Source organism: Xenopus tropicalis, chromosome 2 (genome assembly GCF_000004195.4).
Source record: "Xenopus tropicalis strain Nigerian chromosome 2, UCB_Xtro_10.0, whole genome shotgun sequence".
NCBI classification, from domain to species: Eukaryota; Metazoa; Chordata; class Amphibia; order Anura; family Pipidae; genus Xenopus; species Xenopus tropicalis.
Window position 1 is genome coordinate 34014767 of NC_030678.2, and position 12638 is coordinate 34027404.

Below are 12638 nucleotides of genomic sequence, written 5' to 3' on the forward strand. Positions count from 1 at the left end.
ATGGCCACGGGTCTCCTGGAAGGGTTTAAGCACCCAAATTCTGACAGTAATGCTAAGGCTACAGACATAAACATGGGAATTATAAGTGTTGGCTGCACTGTAATATTGTATGGTTAAATGGTTCTCTCAGCACATAGAGAGGGCTGCTGGTATATGTGGGAACCTGCATATTAATAAAAAGTCAGTAAGGGGGCATTTACTATAAGAAACATGTGTACAAAGAATACATTGCCTTCCCTGAACATAGAATTCCCACAAGTCTCTGCATGAGCTTTAACTATCCCCCTGAATATGCCTATACATTTGGCAGCTCTATTCACAAGCGGCAGAGCTGGCAATGGGGCCTGATTTTGTAGCCTACAAAAATCCAGAGCAAGGTGCAGACTGCAGCTAAAGTGGGGGGTTTATTGGTGGCTGAACATGAACTTCTTCCCCTAATCTTTCCCTTCTGCCTCTCTCCCAGCAAGAAACCAGTTGTGTGTAGAAGACCTTCAGGCACCAGTTAGTTTGTAGCAGTAAAATCAGATCACCAGGGACACGTCTAGAAAATCCAGCTAGAGGGGCTGCACTACTTGCAATGTACTTACAGTCATAGCAGCCCAGCAACATACATAGATGTGTCCCTAAGCCTTCAAGTGATTTGGTGATCTGGGAAATCTGCTGTGAATCATTGTCGTGCCATTTCCCAGTGTCCTCTTTGTGTTCAACCGATTTGCTTTTTCCCTATAACAGTACAAGGAGATTGGTAAGCTGCATACAGATCTCATTTATTCTCTTTATTTCTTGGCTGACTTGCTGATTTATACTCTGATACTGGTCGGCACTTTGTAGGAGAGGCCTAATAGACAGGTCAGTAAACTGCCCACTTGGTTTTGGGGGACTGAGCCAGCAGCTTTTATTGGCCACAATCAAAAAGTCAATGTAAATCATTAAGTAGCCAAGGAGCATCTTTTAGGGCTCGTACAGAAGGGCATTTCATTCTGTATTGCTCTGTGGCAGTGTTCTACCGCAGGAAAACGCAGGGCAAAACACAGCCCTTTCCTCCCTATCGTGCTGTAAGTGCTGAACGCAGTTAAAAGGCAGCATGTTGCGTTCCACCTGTGTTCAGCATTTACATGCGCCTGTGTGAAAAAAGGAGTAAGATCTGTGCCGTACTCATATAAATCTAATAGCCTACAAAAATGGGAAAGGTACAAATTCCTGCAAAAAACGAAGGACTGAGACTTACCAATAGCTAAATGTGTGTAGAAAGTGCCTGAAGCAGGATGAGAGGATATATGCTCGTGGCACATGGATTCATATGCAGCCTATACAACTGTCCTTCTTGAGAGGAAAAAATAAGCATCAAAGAAAAATGGCCCTTAATAAATATTTACCCTTTACACCTTTGCCAATAATGAGAACTGAACAAGATTATAATCTTCATATGTAAAAGACAGTATTATGAAGCATAAGAACATAAAATCAAAATAAAAGCATGTAACAAAATAATTGTGTTAAACATTGTTGAAACCACAGTAACGCTTGCTTACACTGTCCATGTTATGCAAAGCAACCAATAAAAATAACGTTACAGTTCACAAAATATTCACATATTTCCCAGATCATCGGGTCCAAAACGATGGACTACATAAAGAATATATTAATATAATAGTGTATTCTGAAATAACCACCCCCCATCAATCATATTTAAGATCCCCATATGGCTGTCTAAGAAGGGTACCCAGGCAGATACAGGGTGCAACAATAAGCAATACCCTAGCAATGCCCCTAGAGCAGGGTGCTGACTGTTGCACAAATACAACTCCATCCAGGCAGCTGCGGGCTGTGCATAATGGCAGTTGTGTAGAATAGTGCTGTGGCTTATTCCAACAAGAGTAAGCTACACAAGCTTTAGGAAAATCACACAGATAACTTGCTTAAAGGGTTCCTTCCTTTTGAGATCTTATATAACAATGTATTTAGAGCACTCCTTTCTTTCTATACCAAATGTATCCCTGGCATGAACACTTCTGTGGAGAGCAATAAAGCGTTTTGGTCATAGTAAAAGTTGCACCATAGGGGCACGAGTTTCTCACTGCACAGCAAGGGAGATAAGAAAGGTTCCATTTAGCACTCCTAGCCTCACAGGCACCAAGACTGGCTGCCAAATCAGCCACTCCTGACAGGTCAGCAGCTATGTAGGCTATGCATAGGAGAAGAGATCATATTTAACAATGCATGGGGCCAGCCAAGGGCATCCCCAACTCTTATGATGCGGACCTGTTTTCCGATGAATCTACATAGGGCCTCTATGTAATCTGCTTGTTGGACCAAGGACAATACAAGCAAATTGTCCCATGTGTGGCTAACAGAACTCAGGACCTAAACAGAATCTGCCTGTGCAATGGCTGTTGTTGGATTGATTGGTATAGTCTGAACACACTTGGCAGTGAGTGCCTAGCGAGATCCAGAGCTTCTGAAATGAACAGAAGCTATATACAGATTGTATGTGCTGGAATAAGCATTAGAATGGAGCACTGCATCTGAAATATGTTTCATAGATGTTAGACAAACAAAATATAGCCCCCCCCCCCTTCAAACTTCATTCATCGTTCAGGATATAGAAAGGGAAGAACAGTTTCAGATTTCAATGGGACATTTCTACTACAGTGAGTAAATATATATATATTCTGTGCAGGATACAATAATGTATAGTGCTCCTATGTCACTTAGGGTTCACATGCAAAGGGTTTCAGAAGTGAGCAGATAAAATGACGGATGAGGCTGCCATGTAACAGGGAAATGAAGGGGAGTTTGCTTCTTGTTTGGCATTTACCACAATATGAACTCATTTCTGCAACAGGGGAGAAAAAAATGGCTTAAAGCACATTAACAGGCCTTGGCCAGTGGTTCACTCAGAAGGGCAGTCTAATTCCCTGGGCTGTGCTTCAGTCTTTTTGGATTAAAAAAAAATAATTAAAAAGAAATTAAAAGAGCGATTATTAACCCCTATAGATACATGTCTGTAGCACTTTGTTTTTCTGCATTTAATAGCAATCAGCGATCCTTATCTTTTTACATAACCTTCTATAAAATGCAAAGTAAATATAGGGCAGATTATACCTGCAGAGCCACACACAGCACCTTAATTACACAGCACTACCTATAGCAACACTCAGACCCAGACTAGCACCTTTCAGAGCAATAACTGCCCATGCAGGGTGACCCATGATGCTTTCCATTCAAGTTAATAGGCGGTGATCTTCTGCACTGTCTTCTCCCAGAAGCCTTAATCCAAATGCCCTATGTATCATTCCCTGAACATGTCTCTGATTCAGTTAGACCAGCAGTTCTCTCGTGTGCCCAGTTTGACTGCACAAAAATTAACATATTCCTTCAAATTTATGCTGAAACAGGAGAGCAATGGTGGATGCCTATTGCTGGGAAGTACAAAAAGAAACACAATGTTGTATATTGTACAGGATTGTCCAGCCTGCATTCCTTCACCTTGAGGACTTACAGCCAATGACTTTCCAACCATATTGGAGATGCAGTTTAGAGGCTAAAAGGATTAAAGGTTGGTTTCCCCTTATATAGAGCCAAGAGACCCCCCATGCACACTAACACAAAGTGGTGGTACATTGTTTCAGGGCTATAGTGAAATGAAAAACAAAATGGCTGGAGTTCTTGCATTGACAGGTAAAAGCAGCATTTTGGTAGCTTAGAAAGCATACACCATAGGGCAGAGAAACTGAAGGCACAGAGGCAGCAACTCCAGCCAAAGCAGAACTCTGCCATACAAACAGCTTGAATTATACAAACAAACAGTAACCATCTACTTGAAAAAATATCCATGAACAAACTTAAAAACAGAAGATAGATATGACTATTCATGTCCTGTCATTGTTGAAGGCAATCTCATGTTGAGTGCATATGGAGGTGGACTCATTATTCTTATCCTTATGCCAAGATGCCTGTGGCTTTCTGGATCAGGGGAATCTGCAACAATACCAAGAGGAAGATCAATGAACTTAAAGCAAAACAACACAGTAATGTAATCATGTACAGGTTAAAACTGATAGAAGGAATTGGATGCTTTGGCATTGAGAAATACATTGTATTTGTAAGCATCATTTAACTTTAAAAATAATAGAGCTTACTGTAATTAATGTATGAACGTATCTGCATTCAAGCATTCTACAGATAAGCACAATACTGAAAAGCACTCTATATGGCCACTAGATGGCACTGCTCTGAAACTATGCAAAAGAAAAGGCCATGTCCTCATACTGGTTTGTTACATTAAGGGCTCTGGGACACGGGGAGACTAGTCGCCCGTGACAAATTTCCCTTGTTGCGGGCTACTAATCTCCCCAAAATGCCATCCCACCGGCGAGAGTGTAAATCGCCGGTGGGATGGCATACGCGGCGCTGCGATTTCAGGGAAGTTTCTTCTCAAGGCAACTTCCGCACCGCATATGCCATCCCACCAGCGATTTACATTCTCGCTGGTGGGATGGCATTTCGGGGAGATTAGTCGCCCACGACACGGGAGATTTGTCGTGGGCGACTAGTCTCCCCATGTGCCAGAGCCCTAAACCTACTAATAAAACAGGGCAGCATTAACAAAGGTGGAAATGAAACAAATCACAGATCATCCAATTTACAGCATAAGTAAACTTTCAAAATAAGTGAGTAAATGGCTGAGGGTGATATTCTAAGCACTTTTGCAATTTACAGTCATAATTTTTATTCAAAGATATTAAGGTAAAATTAATTTTGTTACAATGCTGGTCTGTGTACTTACCTTCGTGAGATCCACTCCAGTAAGTGCTTGTACTGAAGCTGGGACCTCAGCAAGCAACCGATTCATTTCTCCAGTTATTTTGCTGTTCTCCCCACTAAGAATGACTATTTCATCCACTTTGGCCAGATGAGCAGATACTTTGGCAGCAATCTAAAAAAAAGTTATAAAATAATGAGCTGTGTTATATATAGTTTTATATAATAATTATGTGGCACACTTTTCGTGCTCTGCATTATTTCTCTATGCATATGCCAGCTCTGTGTAACACCCATCAACCACTCTCACAAAGCCTCTAGCTCATATTTGCTGAGAGGGTATTACAGAATAAGGCACAACACACCTATAAAATGCATCATTACACCAATTATTTATCACCTCCCAATACCCTTTTATGTATGTATGTATGTATTACTTCATTTATAAAGTGCTACAAGGATATGCAGCAATGTACAATCTTACAATATACACAATTACACACAAGGAGGACAAATCTTATAATAAATAACTATAAATACACGGAAATTAAGTGCCAAGTTGTATGAGACACAGTAGGAAGCAGGTCCCTGCTCTGTAGAGCTTACATTATGTAATAATACTCTCACAAGAAATCAGAAGGGGGTATGTTGCCTAATGGTCTGATATTTTTTGGTAGCCCAGTAAACCAAACATCAAAAAACCTCTATAGCAGGAGCCATAGTTTGTACAGAGACACACGACTGGACACAGGAGAGAGAGAAGAGATATAAAGAGCACAAGAGTCATAACCACTATCTGAATTATCAATAGGCACTAAACCTTATAAAACTAGATACTGTATTTAAACAGTGGCATAACAATGGAAGCAGCCCCCTTTACTATTCCTTATAAAGAAGATAATACAAAAAATAACAAAAAAGGGACCCTTTGCATTTCTACCACTATTAGTCAGTGTGAAACAAATAGGCACCTGGGGTAGGCATTCCAACACCATAGCCATTTTAGCTGCTTCACCATACTGCTGGTAGGCCCCTGCTTTCAGCTTCATTTTCTCTGCTTCAGCTTTGCCAATAGCCTCAATGGTAGCAGCTTCAGCATCTCCAAATTTCCGAATCTTTTCAGCTTCAGCTTGAGCATAGAGCACCTGCTTCACCCTGGAAAGGGAAAATAGTCAGTGAAACTTCTTTGAGAAAAACATTCCTTTACTTATTTAAATACAATAGACATTTCTTTTAATGTACAGCAGAAAATTACAGACATAGAATGTGAGAGTCAGCACCCTATTACCCTGTGTATCTGCCTAAATGATACCCTCCCTGGCCGATATCTGTTTGGGGCTTATTAAAATACAGAACAAGCAGGGTGAAAAAAACCTGTAGGCCGAGGACAGGCCATGAATGTACCTAAATGGGACCTCCGTGTAATGTGAACAAATGTTACCTACATTTGTAGCCAAATCAGGTAAGTTATCAAATCAAGTTAAAGCATTTGCTTACTTCTCTCCTTCAGCTATTTGCTGCATTCTGTATGCCTCTGCTTCAGCTGGCCTTCTGACAGTGGCTATCAGTTCTTTGTCCATACGGACAATCTCTTTCTCTTCAATGTCAATCTGCTTCTTACGTTGCACAACTTCAATCTCGATTTCTTCCTGTCGGATCTTTTGCTGTTCTTTGGCAGCCTGCAGTTCATAAGCCAGCTGGGCCTCTGCTTTCTATAAAAATTATAAAACAGAAAATGAAAACCACTAAGGACATTTAGTCACAGTATAATGGTCATTATAGTTCTACTGTATTTACAACTATATCATCCAAAATTCAAAGTCCAAATCAACCTGACTTTAGAATTTGAATTTCTTTACTACGGAGGAGGGATGGAATGCCTGCACAGCAATGTGAGAAAAATCAGAAGTAATTGGATACAGTTCATGGAACAGTAAACTAAAAGGACACAAACAAAAAATTTTAAATATTGTTACAAACCACATGGAGAATTGATAAACCGATAATAAAAAATGTCAAGAGATTCTTATGAATCAACTATCTATAAAAATGTAAGTTTAAAATACCTAATCCTCTATAAAACTTGGAAAAAAGCACTAACTATAAACAGAAAAATTATCCAGAGCTATAAAGTCACATCATTTAAAGGTTCACATATTAGGATTAGAATTAAGGGTAGTCATAGTCAAACAACAACTGGAAATTGGGAATTACTGATTGAAAGAACTGAAATCTATATCAAGCAGCACCTGATATCAGTAGTTGGTATAATTCAATAACCAAACATTAGAAAGGATTTACTTACTTTAGTGTTAACTTCCTGTGAAAACCCTGCTTTCTGCATTTCAAATTCACATTTGGAGTCAGCCATTTTTGTGTCAGCTAGGTATTTCACATCAAGCGTTTCCCTCTTGCACAATGCTTCCTATAGCAAAAAACATTTTAGTAAAACATTACCTTTGAAAATCAAAATTTACTATTAATTACCAGGGTGGGAAGTTAGATATTACTGGCATGTTCTGCTGTCATATTCTTGTCTACTGGGGAAAAGGCAGGATGTATAGGGGGCCCAGTGGCACACTGGACTAACAGGCAGTTTCAGTGGGTGTTTAAGCAAATGTCTTATTCAGATTCCTTAAGACAGAGGAGGGTCCCTAAACTTATTTTGCTATGGGGTCCAGTAACTTCTACTTATAGGATTACCACTCACCCTTATACCAGCATCACGTTCTGCTTCAGCCACTCCAATATCAGCATCTCTCCTAACAGCAGCAGTCTGAGATTTATCAAGGGAATTCAACCTTGTCATACACATCCTGTAGAGAGAAAGGAGACCGAGGAAGATTTTAAACTATTTCAATGACACTGCTTTGCAATTAAGGCAGATCAAAAATGAGCATTTCCAATAATCCCTTCTAAGGACAAAACTGCACTTGCAGCTTCCTGTTGTGAGAAAACACACCTTTATTTCCACAAAGTTATAGTTGTAGCGGAAATATGTTCTATTTACAGCCAGAGGGAATACCACTTTGTTAATTTTCTAATCAAGTAGCTCTTATTGCAGTAATTTTAGCTAACGATGCACTAGAATGTAAGGCATATAATAACTAGTTGATATAGGATTTGCCATATTGTTCCCAGCTTGTCATACCTTGATGGTAAAACTGAGGATTTCAATACTCATACGTCCCACATCAGGGGCTGCCACTTCTCGAACTAGTTTGGCAAACTGATCTCTGCCCTGGGAGATTTGTTCCACAGTTAGTGTTCCTATAAGACAACAGAGTGACACCAGTATTTTAGGAAGAATATTTTATAGTGGGAAAGACCCCCCTGTGAAATGCAGTGTCTGCCTCAGCTGTGCATTGCTTGTTGCTATGTTGGCAGCAGTAGCGACCATCATTCATCAGGATCCCTCCCAGAACTGCCCTAATAAATGGACAAAAAGTTACCACCCTATCATTAGCAATCATTTTCAAATGAAATATCACCCAGATATAGTTGACCCCTTTTTTAAATCTCTTTTGATAGCGCTACAATACCCTAAAGGACAGTAAAGGCCAAATTCAAAGGTGGCGGGTGCTGGGGTTGGTGCCAAGGCCGCCATAAGGGGGGCACAGTGGGTACGATCGTCCCGGGCCCGGGTGTTTTTAGCTTTAAAGGGGGCCCAGCCATGCTAGAGTTCCCTTAGCTCGGGCCCCCTTTCATGAAGCACGGGCCGAGCCCAATCTTTAGTTGCGTCTTCCTCTATGTGCCGCGGCTCTCTGCTACATCCTCGCTTTTATAAGTTTGCACCCGTGCGTACTGACGTCACACGCACGGAGAGCAGCCTTATAAAAGCACAGAAGCAGCTGGGAGCCGCGGCACATAGAGGAGGACATCACAGGAGCTGGAGGCCGCTGGGGGGAAATGGAAGGTGCTTGGGGGCCCTGGGGGAAGCAAGAGGATGCTGTGGAGGAGCTGGAGGATGCTTGGAGGCCCTGGGGGAAGCTGAAGGATACTTGGGGGGCCCTGGGGGAAGCTGAAGGATACTTGGGGGGGGCCCTGGGGGAAGTTGAAGGATACTTGGGGGGCCCTGGGGGAAGCTGAAGGATATTTGGGGGGGCCCTGGGGGAAGCTGAAGGATACTTGGGGGGGGCCCTGGGGGAAGTTGAAGGATACTTGGGGGGCCCTGGGGGAAGTTGAAGGATACTAGGGGGGCCCTGGGGGAAGCTGAAGGATATTTGGGGGGGGCCTGGGGGAAGTTGAAGGATACTAGGGGGCCCTGGGGAAGCTGAAGGATATTTGGGGGGGCCTGGGGAAGCTGAAGGATACTTGGGGGGGCCCTGGAGGAAGTTGAAGGATGCTTGGGGGGGCCCTGGGGGAAGCTGAAGGATTCTGGCGGTGCCCTGGGGGAAGTTGAAGGATACTTGGGGGGGCCCTGGGGGAAGCTGAAGGATGCTTGGGGGGGCCCTGGGGGAAGCTGAATGATGCTTGGGGGGGGGCCCTGGGGGAAGCTGAAGGATGCTGATGGTGCCCTGGGGGAAGCTGAAGGATGCTGGCGGTGCCCTGGGGGAAGCTGAAGGATGCTGGAGATTTCTGATGGCGGCCCTGGTTGGTGCCAAAAGTAATTGCTATATTTTTCCCTTTTCTAAAGCAGCACAACTTGCCCATTTTACCTGCCTTTCCAAGTCGACTGTAGGTAGACTAGATGTAGCCATACATGGGCAGATCTAAGCTGCTGATAACCCACACACTAACTTCACAACTTAAGCTTTTCCCATTGTAAGATTTCCCAAGATAAAAGATAGCCATTCCACACACAGCTTGGTGGAGTTACGAAACATGTATCGTAACACATGGATGATCATTTATGAACATGGTGCAGTGAGCAAAGTTCAATATTGAGGCGTAATTGCTATGTTTTATACCCACTATGCAGCATTTTACCCCAGAATTCCAGCATCATTGTAGCCAAGTGGCAAGCTGATTCCATTGCACACAATGTGTCAGTTGCATGTGCCAGATTTTAGCTAATGAAATGTCGGCCTAGGCTAGCATTCTCAGAGTGGGGACTGTGGCATGGCTTTAAAACTGCATTAGCATGTGATTATTTTGGCCCAATTCTGTTGCACAAATTGTCGCAGCCTGCTGTCACGCCCCTAGAAGTACCACCGCATTCTGGGTGGCCGTAACCGCATTCTGGGTGGCCGTAGCTCCCAGGTTTCCCAGCGTCAGTAGGTGCATTCGCAGGACTTGAGTCAGGACAGATGCAATGGAGCTCAGCACTACTATGTGGGGGTACAAGAGTGCATTTGAATACACAGGAAGATGCTGTTCCCAACTCAGGTTCTGTAGCAATGGGCTTTTTGGGGAACAAAATGTTAGTTGTGCCAGCTCCAGTCATAATGAGGTTGTTGTGCCAGCTCAGCCCATAATGTCCCATACCACCCATTTCTGTGAGGGGCTTTGCTAGGAAACCAGCACCTTTATTTCTGTGCTTCTATTTCTGTGCTTCTGGTCAGGGCCGGAACTAGGGGTAGGCAGAGTAGGCGCCTGCCTAGGGCGCAATCACTGTGGGGGCGTACATTAAAGGGAAATTTTTATTTTCTTTTTTTCTTTTTAAACTAGTTTGCTTGGCCTTTAATAAACGACCGCCTCAATCCCCTTCTGGCATGATGTATGTAACTTGTGTTTACTCTTCAGGACCCAGGAGCGCTCCCCACCCCTAAGCCGGCGTTTAGCTTATTCATTTTCTAAACTTCCGAGTTGACGCTTGCGCTGTGCGCATGGGTAGTTGGCAGTGGCGTGTGCGTACACCTGTGCGTCATTCAAACTGCAGAGACAGAAGCGCTGGCGCGTTGCGTTGTTTCGGAGTTAAGTCGAAGTGGAGAAAACCTGAGCACTGAGCAGGAGAAAGGAACCTGGGAGTTCTGGCTTCTGGCACAGGAAAGAACAGACTTGGGGGCAATTCTTGACTGCTGCTGGCACAGGTACATATGATTTGGGGGCAAAATGATAGATTTTTTGGCTGCTACTGCCTACTAGCATATGTATACAGATTGGGGGCAAATTGGGAAATATGGGGGATTGACTGCTGCTGCCTGCTGGCACAGATGGGGGGCAATATGAGGGATTGACTGCTGCTGCCTGCTGGCACAGATGGGGGGCAATAGGAGGGATTGGTTGCTGCTGCCTGCTGGCACAGATGGGGGGCAATATAAGGGATTGGCTGCTGCTGCCTGCTGGCACAGATGGGGGGCAATATGAGGGATTGGTTGCTGCTGGCACAGGTATAGATGGGGTAATATGTTATATGCTGGCACAAATACATGGGGGCAATATGATGGCTGTAGGCACAAATACATGGGAGCAATATGATGGCTGTTGACACTGGTACATGGGGGCAATTAGGGGGCTAATTTTATGTGGCAGCTGGCAATTTATTAGTTCTATCTGATTATTTGGACTGTGGCTGGGCATCGGGTGGGGCAATACTTGAAACTATGCTGTGACTGGGGGGAGGGGGTGCTGATTGAAGCCCTTGCCTAGGGTGCCAAAATACCTTGGCCCGGCCCTGCTTCTGGTAGAATTGTATGTATGTATGTAGCTGTTAGGGGGGTCCGTATGGTGTGTAATTGTTATGTGCTGGGGGTTGCTGTACTATCAACAGAGGAGAAGGAGGCACATGGATTTAAGGGTGTGGCTTAATATGACTTAATAAACTTTTTTCACACATAAGTGATGGGAAATACCCCTGCAGTGAGCATCAACCATTTGAGGGCGCAACTGCACAATCCCTTGACATGCCCTGATGTTATCAGTAATATATCCCCACAAAGCTGAAGTAGTTCTTATGCAGTACAAGTGAATCAACAAGGAAATATATGAGGTGGTACCATAACTTTTTTTCAAGAAGTGCATCGTCTATCACTTATATATCCTCATCCTGAGGGATTGACGTATATAAACTGTGTATGTCAGTGCTGCACAGCTTGATGTCTGGCTCTAAATTCTCAAAGCTACGAAGTTTACCTAGCGGATCAGTAGTATCCTGGTTGCAAAAACTTCTCTACAAATTTAGACAAAGGTTCTAGTACTGAAGCTTTGCCAGATATAATTGGTCTGCCTGGTCAATTATCAAGATATTTGTCAATCTTGGGAAGTAGATAACATGAAACTCTTTAACATGTGTGGGAATAACACCATTCTCAGAAGCCTGCGTCACCAACAGGTCAGATCCACAGCATTTTTTTCATAACGATCAGACACTGTAAGCTGGGTAAGTGCCTGATTCATATATTTAATTATATCCATTATAACCGTGGCACCCCATTTGAGACGATGGCCTTCCTTTTCGCAAAGGGCAAGTTAACATACAAAGGTTTAGTATTATGTACATCCCACATTCTTTTTACAGCATGTGTGACCACCTTCTCAAATGTAGTTAGAGAATAATTAGTGACCTCAGGGATAAATGACCTCGTTTTTTTAATTCAGCACATAGTGTTATATACAGTGTTATCAGGTTTCCATTCAGTATTCTTCACATCAGTACTTTGTAATGTACATTTAATTTCATTTCTCTAATATACTTTTGGAATTCAATCACCTACATTGTTATATCTGCTTTAAGACCTTGACTCATATAATACACTGCTCAAAAAAATAAACACTTAAACAACACAGTGTAACTCCAAGTCATAATACACTAATAAATGATAATGCCCCAATACTATTAGCAATATCTATGACAGATAAAGTAAATTCGCTTTAACGTTAAACTCTGGTTAAGGGAATGGTCCGTACCAATCAGTTAGCTGAGGTCCGGGTGTAAAAACCCCGAACCTTTTCACTGGTGCAACAATGAAACACAGAGATCAGTATAAACAAGT

The 12638-nt window shown here is 42.9% G+C and overlaps 1 pseudogene; it reads right to left on the reverse strand.

Moving 5' to 3' along the window:
• Window positions 1-1421: 1421 nt before the first annotated feature.
• Window positions 1422-8038, reverse strand: LOC108645838 (annotated as a pseudogene).
• Window positions 8039-12638: the final 4600 nt, after the last annotated feature.